Source organism: Halichoerus grypus, chromosome 4 (assembly GCF_964656455.1).
Source record: "Halichoerus grypus chromosome 4, mHalGry1.hap1.1, whole genome shotgun sequence".
NCBI classification, from domain to species: domain Eukaryota; kingdom Metazoa; phylum Chordata; class Mammalia; order Carnivora; family Phocidae; genus Halichoerus; species Halichoerus grypus.
This window is the reverse complement of record NC_135715.1, coordinates 30,976,282-30,986,701: the sequence shown is the minus strand read 5'-3', so window position 1 is coordinate 30,986,701 and position 10,420 is coordinate 30,976,282.

Below are 10,420 nucleotides of genomic sequence, written 5' to 3'. Positions count from 1 at the left end.
CTGCAAAATGTGATGGAAACAGGGATTTAGCAGGAACATTCTTCCTAGCTGCACCTGTGCTCAGTCATAAACAGCATGAAGGACCCCAGGAAGTACCATCTACTTACCACCACAGTGGAAGGTAAACAGGGCAGTCCTTGGGCAAAATTGTAAGGCACAGAAAGTAAGATTTAAAAAAAATCTTAAAACTTCTTTGATATATTGGAAGGACCTCTTTAAAAAACAACATTCTCTCCATTATCAAGGCTCCCTCTCCTCCTTAAAAAATACCCAGAGGTGTCCTTACATCTGCCCTCCTAATTTGCTATTTTTAATTCAGTGTAAATGAGTGTGAGTTGAGTTTCTCTTACTGTATAGTGTATTTGTATTGGTAACTATTTCTCTAAACCTTTGTTTTTTTCATTAGAATATAAGCACCATTAAGATAGGTGGTATTTTTTAGGTTTTGTTCTGCCGATGTATTCCCCAGAGCTGTGCACACAGTTGGTGCTCAAAAGAATCTGTGGAGTAGATTTGATTTTACGATTAAATTATTCAGATGTAGAATGCCTGATTTTGTCTTTAATTTGGTTTGACCACTTTAGGTTGGGGTGAAGCACAGAAAAATTGAGGTGGACCACCTTAAATGACTTTGCAACTGGATAAAGCAAAATCAGCTCCCTAAATTTTTAAGTTACATAGGTGGAATTCTGCCACACGACCTTGGTTTCTTGAGATGGGAAAGAAAAGCTGTGGGCGCCATCTGGTGGTAAATGTGCCTCCCCCCCCCCCCCCGCCCCAATCTCAGGGCCTGTCACGTGCCCGAGGGCCTATGACACTGGCCACTAGAGAGCAGAATATTGAGATATACAGCATCTGACCTGTTTTGGTGACTGGCTTTCCACCTCACTCCTGAAACCTGGAGGTGCCCCTCCCTTGAACACTGCTCTGCATGTTCTCTACTCCCATTTACATTCTTTTTCCTGCTCATGCAAGGATCTTGCCTTCTGTCCGCATGTCTCTCCTTCCTTTCTTTGGCTACAGGGTCCCCAGGGCTGGGAAACAAGAATATGATCTCATTGCCAGCTATATATTGAATATGCTATATATTTTTATCATAACATAGGCCTCAAACCTTTCAGCACTATCTATTGCATATGGTGAAATTTATGGTTAACTTCTGTTCCTTGCACATTGACTTTATGAGAAATACGATGAGTTTCATCCTCGAAACACACTCACAAGATCAGCACTTTTATTAACAATTGAGGAAATTTGGACAGAGAGAAGTTTCTGGTTATAATCTAAATTCCTTAGATGTGACATGAGTATTCAGAGTTACTTCTAGTCTAGCAGTTTGCTTAGTCCTTGAACTAAATAGGAGGGACATTGTTAAGAAGAGTTTTTTAAATGTGTAAGATAATTTGTTTGATTTCTTATAAAGAGTTCACTCTGGGGACGCTTGGGTGGCTCAGTTGGTTAAGCATCTGCCTTCGGCTCGGGTCATGATCCCAGGGTCCTGGGATCGAGTTCCGCATTGGGCTCCTTGCTCAGCAGGGAGCCTACTTCTCCCTCTCCCTTTGCTGCTCCTCCTGCTTGTGCTCATGCTCTCTCTCTCTGACAAATAAATAAATAAAACCTTTAAAAAAAAAAAGAGTTCACTCTGCAGATCAAAGAAACAGAATTGATTTTTGACCTAACATATTTAAATTGGACTAGTTAAGTTTAGAATATATATAAAAGGCAGAAATTCTTTCTGTTTAGAAACTTGTAATTAATCATAAAGAGGAGTGATTGACTTGTATCTCTTTCAGCTTCCTGTTTCCATCCCTTTTCCTATGTTCCTGTTCTGGGCCAGCTCATGTGTTTGGAATATTGCTCATTCAATGAGGCAGGGTTTCCATGTCAGCACCACACTGCTCTATTGTCACAGTCTAAACCCAGTCCCGTTCATTCAATCGATTACTTCATCCCACAGGGGACTCGTTGAAGTAGTGGAAACCAGAGATTCCAAATTGGTGGCCAAGGGGGTGCATCTGGCCCTCAGATATATTTTATTTGGTCCACATATCACTTTATTTAAAAAAAATTGAGCCAGTATTTAGATATTAGGAGAGTTCTCATAAAAATCCTGCTTTCTAGATTCTTAAAAAAGCAAAACAAAACAAAACTAGGCATACTGGCAACAATTAGCTGGAAAGGAGTATCTGCTGACCTGTTCATTTAGGCACATTCTTTCCAATCAGCCATAGTTTGCATCACTCTGTATTGTGTTCCTGACCCTGAGACTAAAGTATTCCTTTGCAGTATTGAAGAGTGAATATATGACGCTGGAATGTTATAATTCTTATGATAGGTCCACTTTATTCCACTCCACCTATTACCCTATAGAAACCAAGGTCTGCAAACTGTTGTAACAATCTCTACCTCTGGAAAGTAGTTCATTGGTGTAGCCCTTGTCTTTTATTAACCCAAGAACTCCTTCTGAAATGCCATCTCACCCTTAGGTGAGGCAGTAATCTGGTGACCTTCACTAAGAGAAAAGGCATTTCTCGGGCGTAGGATTTGAAACCACTCTCTATTCCAGTGATGCAAGATCAAATCTCTAAAGGAGCAAGGTTTGCCTTAGAGATGTGAATTCCATCTATTTCCCACAGTCTCTAGATCTCAGGAGCCTCGGAGGTGGCTCAGGATGGTGTTTGAGGTTCTTCATACTTATGGTTAAGAACCTCGCTCAAGGTCACACAGTTCAGAGGAAGAACCAGTATTCAAAGTCAGGTCACCAACACTCTAAATCATTGTTCCCAGAGCTCCAGAAATATTTGTCAAATGCACAAATGAATCTGTAAGGTAATACATAACATTATCCATATCATACAATTATAAAGATTAACTTAGAACCTCAGAAATAAGAGAATTGCCTTGATTTCTCTCTCTTCTTATCACCCCTAATTGATTTTGTTTTCATGATGCATCTCAGATCTGTCCATTCCTTCCATCTGCACGGTCACCACCTGAGTCCAAGCCGTTACCGTCTCTCAGATGGCCTGGTTCAATAGTATTGAACCAGTCTCTGTGCTTCCACTGTTGTGCCCTCTGCCGTCTCTTCTCCACATGTCAGTTACTGTGCACTTTGCACTAATTCTTAGGGCTCCCAGGAAAAATTTCAGAATCCTTCATGTGGCCCTCAAGTCTCTGCCTGGCCTGCCTCAGCCTGGTCTCCATCCTTACCTATCATGGCACTGCACGTCCCCTAGAGCAGCTCATTCTGCTTCAGGGCCTTCCTAGATACTGCCTGGGATACTCTTTTATTTTTTCTTTCTTCAAGTTTTTATTTAAATTCCAGTTAGTGAACATACCATATAATATTTTTTAAAAGATTTTATTATTTATTTGACAGAGAGAGAGAGAGAGAGAACACAAGCAGGGGGAGTGGCAGGGAGAGGGAGAAGCAGACTCCCCGCTGAGCAAGGAGCCCGACTCAGGGCTCCATCCCAGGACCCTGGGATCGTGACCTGAGCCCAAGGCAGACACTTAACTGACTGAGCCACCCAGGCGTCCCCATACCATATACTATTCGTCTCAGGTATAGAATTTAGTGATTCCTCACTTATGTACAACACCCAGTGCTCATCATTGATAGTCTTATCCCTCTTTTTTTTTTTTTTTTTTTGCTCACTCAGCCCAAATTGATCCTTTCCAAAATTCCTTAGAGAGATTTTCATCACTCTACTTTAGTTCTTTGATACATGTATACACACACACGCATACACACACACACACATTTCCTCACCATGCTTTGCTTTTCCTTCATATTACTTCTCACTCTTTGTAGCTATATAATCAATTAATTGTATTACTATTTGATTGTCAAACTCCTGAACAGGGACATGCCTCTGTTGCTATCAGTGCCCCAGCACTGAGCACAGGCCACTTTCTTAACAGATATTTGTTCAATTGAATTATATAAGGTATGTGCAGGGACATGGGCTTTCCAGAAGGCTGAAGAGGAAGAGGTAGAGACATAGTTAGTGTACCCAGGTACAGACTCTGATTCTCCTTGCTCCAGCTAAGCGGCCTTGCTGATTCTGAGTTACATTTCCTTTAATGGAAGTACTTGATAATTAGCATAGAGAGCCTCCCAGAAGAATATAAGCTCTGACTGGAAAAGACTGTGGCCCAGCAAAATTGGACAATTTCTTGGATCACACAAGTGTCCTTGCCTATGAAGGGAAGTGGAAAAATTTGAGGAAATACAACTGAATTAGTGTGGGATTAGTTGTAGGATTGAGAGTGCTAATCAAAGCTGACTCTCTTGTTTATGGTTTTCTCAGATCATTTTCATACTTCCCTGCTGTAGGTAGTATTATCCACACTTTGTAGTACAGATACAATTCAGGTATCCCTCACAGCCTGACTTTCCATTGGAGAGCTAGTAGTTGGGGAAGGCCCCACTGAGCTGGGTTCTTTCTGCTCTGTGTTCCACTCACTTCTGAGAAGTTTATTTTCCCTTGGCGAATTAGGGTGGAAAATTAATTTAACCTATAGGGCATATGAGAGCTACATAGAAGAGTGGGATTGTCTTCTCCAGCTATTCTGTAACCTGTGGAAACACTGAAGTACAAACAAAAAAACAGTTGTTTCAGATAGAGTAGAAGTTTAAAATGTAACTATAATTAAGTTGTACACTTCTCAGAGTAATAGTACCCTACTCTTAGAAAGTATTTGCTAAAATATACATATCATGAAATTGTTTTTCATTATCCCGGTACTTAGAGCTGTGAGGTATTAGGTTTGATTACTGACATTTCCCTTCTTGTTCTATTGGCACATTATAATTTAACCTGTTGCCAAATTATTACCAGTTAATCTTGGTTGTGTGCATACAAGGAAGTAAACAGAAATTTGAGGCTTAATCTCTTCCGAATTCGTATGGACTCCATGAGATTCCTGGTAAGTTTCTCGATTTGTTTGAAAGTCTTCAAGACTGAATGTGTAGTCTGAGTTAAGAATAACACACAAAGTTAAGAATAGTTGAAGATGCCATTGTTAATGGCTAAGAAAAACTAGATTTAGCAACAGTTGAATGAACAGGTTCACAAACAGTTACCTGTGACCATGTGTGGTAAACCCAACTACTGAGAGTGGAGTAAAGTAAAACTTTCCTTCATAGGTATTTATGAATGAAGCAGAAGCTTTCTGGTCATGTCATTTCTGTATGTGCGTGAAATTTCTGAAATGATCATCTTCATATTAAAAATTGGAGTCTGTGGATCCTTGAAAAAAAATTTATATACCGCGTACACACACACACACACACACCAAGTTGACTGACATTCTGTCAAGATAGCTTGCATGTATGGCGACACAGTCTGCATCCTGGTCTTCAATGGGCTTTGCCAGCATTGCTGATCTTGTTCATTGAGCCGTGTGCAGATGGCCTACAGATGCAAGTAAGCACCAGGACAGTCTTCACTTAGTCACCCAGGGACATAAAAGTCGTGAATATTCAGGGTGCAAATCTCCTCATGATCATTCTTAAGGAAACATATTGTGGATGATAATCAAAACTAAGTGAAGCAGAAATGATAGACGTTTCTTTTTTAAAAAAGGGTTCATTCAAACAGTGGCAAAACTGGCTCAATCCTTATGTTTTTTTTCCCCATTGAAAGCTTCTCTTAATGAGGGGGATTGTGAGGTTTTAAATGGTGTTCATGGAAAGCTATAATCATTTTTTTATTATAAAAAATAATAGGATGAAATGGAAAGTTGGAAAATAATGATGTGAGAAGAAAAATGTAAGGAAAACAGATGAGTAAGACAATCACTTGTTTTGAAGATGGTTATTTAGCTACTGATCAAAAGGGCTCCTTAAAAAATATTGAGTAACACTTTCCTCATGGGTCTACCTCAATTCTTCCTGAATCAGGCACAAAAAAGAAGTGAACTTTTATGTAGTAAAAGTATGTAGTATGGTATACTATCTTGCTTTATCGTGGGAAAAAAAAAAAAAACCCTTTAAAATCCACAGGTCCACCGTTTGAATTTTAACCCTATTCTGCTGAACTTGTAGAATGCCCTGACTTTGGCCACCTGGGAATTAGAATTATTTTGTCATCATCTGAGAGCCCAGTTGCATGGAGTATGCTGTGGGAGCTAGAAAAGAAATGGGAGGTGCAGCCCTTGTTCTCAAGAGGCTCACAATTTAATTTGAGAGAAATTACCTCATCCTTGCATACACATGCTCTTGAGCTATACTTGAAGCAGGGATTATTTATTTTACTAAGTTCTACTAGGAAAGAAAAAACTTCTTATACATTGCTATATTCTGAAAATCCAACGAATCAAGGAATTACAGAATGTCAGAAGCAGGAAGGTACATTAAGAATCACTCTGGTCTGTCCCCTTGAAGTGCCAATTGGGACAGTCATTCCTTTGAAACATTGTGAAGGAAAATTTTAGAGCATTTTTTGAAACAGAAATTAGTAAGTTACCTAGTTATTAATCAGTTTTACTTGAGCAAGTTTGAAATGACCAAAATGTCTAGGCCAATGTGAATGCCAAGGACAAGCAGAGATTTTTAATCAAAGGAACTTGTGTCTTTAACCTTATTTTTTGAGCACAAGAGAGAAAACTAGAGAATTAACCTCAGAGTAACATGAGTAGGAGTTATATATGTACATTTTTCTGAAAACTTTAGTCCATAAAATTTGACTCAAGAACTGACATAATCGACACCTTAAGTTAGGAAATTATAAAGGAACTTGTATTCCATTTTGTATATGAATTCAGAAAACATTGCCTTTTCCTGGAGTGAAAACTTTTAACAACCCGGAGGTGTGACGTGCGCACCAGTCCTGTAATGTACTGTTCTGATTGTGCTGATAAGGACAAGGTGTCTCACAGAGGTTAAACAATTCCGAAGGCTACAGAACTTCTCAGTGGCACAGCTACCATTTGAAACTCAATCTGTCTGATCACCAGAGCCAACGTTCAGGGTACTGACTACAGCCAGCTTGTTCCTAACAGCTAAGGGGTCACATCTGAAAATGGCCTTGCATACTCAAATTTACAGAAAAAAAGCAGAGGACGTCTCCCCCTCTTCTGTGTGGCAGGAGACCCCATTAGTTGCCCACTTCAGGGTCCCTGGCTGCCCTGAATCCTGACTGTGGGATATCAGGAGAATAAAAATGATCAGCTCACCACAGGTTTGGTTTGGTGGTGCTTTGAACTTTGATGTTCCTTTGCAATCCACCCTGCTATTCTTTTTAGAGCTCCCAACACTTGTTCCAATTGTTACGTTGTAGCTGCATTCAGTGAGAGAAACAAGATGGAGTGTGCCCATTTTACCCAGAAGCAGACCTTCTTACACAAATTAGAAATATATATTATTTATAGAAGGGGGAAGACTTGGGAAATAGTATGGTCCATTATCTGCCTTTTAAAATTTTCTTTATTTTATTTAAATTTAATTCATTAACATATAGTGTATCATTAGTTTCAGAGGTAGAGTTGTTATTCATCAGTTGATATAACACCCAGTGCTCATTACATCAGTGACCCCATCCCCTCAGCCCCCTCCCCTCCAGCAACCTTCAGTTTGTTTCCTATAGTTAAGAATCTCTATGGTTTGTCTCTCCCTCTGATTTCATCTTATTTTATTTTCCCCCTTCCCCTATGATCCTCTGTTTTGTTTCTTAAATTCCACATACGAGTGAAATCATATAATTGTCTTTCTCTGATGACTTATTTTGCTTAGCATAATACCCTCTAGTTCCACCCACATTGTTGCAAATAGTAAGATTTCATTTTTTGATGGCTGAGTAATATTCCATTGTGTGTGTGTGTGTGTGTGTGTGTGTATATATATATATATATATATATATATATATATATATACATACCACATTTTCTTTATCCATTCATCTGTCGATGGACATATGGGCTCTTTCTGCAGTTTGGCTATTGTGGACATTGCTACTATAAACATTGGGGTACAGGTGCCCCTTTGGATCCATTTGTCTTTATATTACAGAATCACAAGTCTTCCAGACCAGGAGCTTCTTTCTTCTTAGCAACATATAGAGAAAGACTTGTCATATCATCTCTTCCTAGCTCCTTCCAGTGTTGGATCACCCTGTTGGTTGGAATATTTCATAGATAAGGATGTAATCTTCTTTATTGATAAAGGAAATTCTTATTTAACATTTCACTTAATAAAATTCACCAAATATTGAGTGCCTACGATAGTTGGAAATCTGGTATTTTGAGAAATGAACATTCTGGTTGTCAACCTACTTCTGCTGTTCCCCAGTAAGTATCACAACTTATTCCTCAGCATTAAGCTGGCAGGCTAATTTGGCTTCTCTTTGGAGAATTTGCTCTTGTAACGTAGTCCCTCAAGAGAAGTTTCCTCACCTGTCCTTAGCACTGAGCAGGACAAAGGTCCAGTAAGTGCTCCTAAATGTGGGATGAATTGTCTTGAGGTTGGAGCCTTTAGAAGTGAGGCACTAAATTTAAAGAAACTTAGGGAATATTAACATTTTTAAAGAAAGAACAAATGGAGGCTTTTTTCACTATCTTTCCAGATACAGACTCCACTCTAAAAACTTACCTGTTCATCAGAAATCCCCTCATTCTAATTTTTTGAAGGCATAGATATTTTGTGTTTCCATGCTTCACTGCAAATGTTGTCCCTTGGGCCCATTTCTCTACTATTTTTCTACTATTAGGAAAAGTCCATAGATAGACACAGCTCTGAATAGTTCCAGATTCTTTCTTTCTCACAACCTAGTTCAATAATGCTTAACAATGTCTGGGTTAATAATGTCAGTCCAGGCTGACTTGTTAACATGGAGAGAATTAACAGGGACACAAAAATGATGTGATTTGGTGTGGGGAAATAACTTCAGATCCCATTGAAGTGCTGTTTACAATCTTATCTAGTCTTTTCCTCTTTCTTGTTCCTATTCTTTCCCACATCTTTCATCTTTTTGTTTGAAGGGAAGAGGTATCTTCCATCTACCTATATGTATGGGAATGCTCTTGCATATAAAGTCTCTGATTTTTTTCAATGATCAAGGCAAAAGCATGCATTCTGTTCTTTAGTTACACAATCTAAATGTAAGCATAAAGAAAACAAAAACAGTGCAGACCATGGAGAGGCAGTGCTGCTGAACTGCTGTTTGTGAGCTTTTCCCGGAACAATGTGTAAAATCTGGAATTGCCTGTCAGTTATTTGTTCTATTTGACATTGCATGGAGACCTTAATATTTAAACTGTACTTCACTTCCATTTAATCTGAAGACTTGGGTCTATAGAAAATCGGTGAAAATAAAACTGTAGTTTAGATTGTCAGGGATAAGGAACCACCTCCTCTTTAAAAATGACAAGAAAAGTCAGCCATTGATGGGTCAAAATTTATTTCTTAAGATCTTAAATCAAATTTTATATTTGCATGTGGCAAAGTCTTTTTCTTTCTGCTCATTTAAGAAAAAAAAAACTACTCAAATTGCCAACTAAGTAATGTTGAGTCACTGGATTCATTTACTACCAATCTGAAAGCTAAATTGGGGGAAAATAAAGACTCCTGCAACGAATAGCCAGGTGGTAGACTTGTCAAAGCACTGTATAATTACGGCACTCAGACAGAAAGTAATCCTCAAATCTGTCCTCAAGTATCTGGCCTTAGGTAAAGGGGTCTGGTAAGACCAGTGAGTACTATGACTTTATGAACAAGGACTAATACCTTGCTTTTTGATGCTCTGTTTGGCAACTGGGCATAAAGTGCATAAAAATTTGCACAATGTGAAGGCTCTTGACAAAGTAGTATGTGACAGCTCATGTGTCTTAGAAATGATGCAATATTTAGTCCTAATTAATTGCATGAGAAAGTGAATGTTATGGGTTGAATGTTTGTGTCCCCCCAGAATTCATTGGTTACAGCCCTAACCCCCCAATGTGGTGGTATTTGGAGGGGGAGGGTCTTCAGGAGATAACTTGGTTTAGATGTGGTCATGAGGGATGGGATTAAAAGGAAAGAGACCAGATCTTTCTCTTTTTGCCATATGAGGATACGGCAAGCCAGGAAGAGTGTCCTCACCAGGAACTGAATCAGCTGGCACCTTGATCTTAGAATTCCTGGCCTCCAGAACTGTGAGACAGAAATCCCTGTTGCTTAAGCCACCCAGTTGATGGATTTTGTTACGGCAGCCCAAGCTAACTAATTCGGTGAGCTACAGAAATGAAAATATAGTAAGAACATTTGAAATCACAACACTTCCATTAGTTCCTGGCTTGGTTAGAGTGTTATGTAGAAAGAAAGAAAATTTTTAGCTTTTGAAGCTGCTTAAGTTGAATCTTAATAATTCGGAGGAAAAATAATTGATAGATGTTGAATTGCATATCATTACTGGCAACTGTTAAGCTTTTAACTTTCAAA